Source organism: Echinops telfairi, unplaced genomic scaffold (genome assembly GCF_000313985.2).
Source record: "Echinops telfairi isolate 266 unplaced genomic scaffold, ASM31398v2 ScPeMD7_7412;HRSCAF=8450, whole genome shotgun sequence".
In the NCBI taxonomy this organism is placed as follows: Eukaryota; Metazoa; Chordata; class Mammalia; order Afrosoricida; family Tenrecidae; genus Echinops; species Echinops telfairi.
In genome coordinates, this window is record NW_022111312.1 from 3750457 (window position 1) to 3752569 (window position 2113).

A 2113-nucleotide genomic window follows, 5' to 3' on the forward strand; every position below is an offset into this window, starting at 1 on the left:
TGGTAGAAACTTTGTAGCAGCACTGTAGCATTTCACAGTAGGATGGAACAGTCCTGGGTGACCTGTTCCCTGCCTGTGGACACTTATCTAAGTCTGTTGCTTTTTGTTTGTTATTTTTCCCGGACGCTGTCAATGCTACACTTCCTTGCACATGACCTCAACGCATGTGAGAATACTGTGACCGGGAGCATTCTAGAAGTGAAAGTGTTGAGTCAGAGGCCGGGTTCCTCCTGAAGGTGCCTTAGAGGCGAGGATCCGGAAGGCCGCGGATATGTGGTGTGGGGGGTGGGGTGGGGGGAGGATGGAGAATGGGAATGGGCTAGCATAAGGCCTCACTGACTCTGAGGGTGGGTCTGGCCCGAGCCACAGAGCACACCAGCTTTCCTGACCCGCTGGGGCACCCGCCCAAGAGGCAGCGGCCGGTTTTATAACTGCCGTCCCCACAAACCACTTTCCCGTCTATAAAATGCATCAGATGGCATGTGCTGACTTCAGAAGGTGGGCAGAGAAGCACTCTGCAGCCCAGGGAGGTGTTGGCCGTCCGCCATGAGAGAACCGCAGCCCGCCCTTCCCCCCCACTTCCCCCCCTGGCAGTGAGTGGGGCCCAGGGGTCATTCTGAGTCACCCATTCACCTTCACACCAGATCCTCCCCCTGGCCTTTCCTCCCCTCACACGCAACAGGGTGGCCCGCGCCCTGTCTCAACAGATCTGCCTGCACCTGCCCTGGCAGGAAGCCGCCTTGCCTCCCAACTACTCCCACTCTGTGTTCTCCATCGGAGCTGGTGCTGCCATCATCCCCAGCGTCCTGTGGCATCCCTAACACCTCTCTTCCCTACCACCACATCCCTCCATCGGACCCCTCGGTCCTCCTCTGCTCACTCCATCTCCAACATGTATCCCAAACCCCACCATCGCCCTCCCAGTGCAGGGGCCTCCCCATTGCACATCCCGCTACCTGCCCCCTTGCTCCTCTCATTCACCCCCAGCAGTCAGAGTGCTCCCTAAAAAAGTTAGATCTATGTGAATGAGGGGAGGGCAGAGTGGAGACCCAAAGCCCATCTGTAGACAATTGGACATCCCCTCACAGAAGGGTCACAAGGAAGAGACGAGCCAGTCAGGGTACAGTATAGCACTGACGAAACATACAACTTTCCTCTAGTTCTTTAATGCTTCCTTCCCCACACTATCATGACCCCAATTCTACTTTAAAAATCTGGCTAGACCACAGCGTGTACACTGGTACAGATAAGAGCTGGAAACACAGGAATTCAGGACAGATAAACCCATCAGGACTAATAATGAGAGTAGTGATACCAGGAGGGGAAGGGGAAGGTGTGGGGAGAAAGGGGGAACCGATCACAATGATCTACATATAACCCCTTCCCAGGGGGATGGACCACAGAAAAGTGGGTGAAGGGAGACAACAGTGAGTGTAAGGCACACACACAAAAATGATAAATTATTAAAGGTTCATGAGAGAGCGAGGGTGGGGCAGGGGGGGAAATGAGAAGCTGATACCAAGGGCCAAAGCAGAAAGTAAATGCTTTGAAAATGATGATGGCAGCATATGTACAAATGTGCTTGCCACAACGGATGGGTAGTGGTTAGAGCGGTAAGAGCCCCCAATTAAATGATTAAACAAAAGGACACTGAAGACACAAAAAAAGAGTTAGACCGGACTCTGACCTCTCTCTGCTAAACATCCTCCGTTGGTTCCCCACTGTCATACAACAACTTTAACTTTCTAGACTCAGACCTTTTGCAATTTGATGACGACTACCTCTCCACGCTCATTTCAGCACTCTCTACCCTAGCCCAGCCACCGCTGGCCTCCCCGTCCTAGAAAGAAACATGCCTGTCCCAGGGCTGTTCCACATGCTGGCCTCTCTGCTGGACAATGCAGAAATGTCTTCCTCTCGCCCTTCAGGTCTTGATGCCACCGTTATTTCCCCCAACAAAGCTGTCGCTGACCACCTAATCCCAAAGAGCTGGAAAGGCCCTCTTCCAGGTGCTGACCCTGCCCCGTTATCAATTGACCTTGTTCTTGATCTGTCTCCCCAGGGGGCTGCCAGCTCCAGGAGGGCAGGTCCTTCAGAGCAGACACTCCCTGCC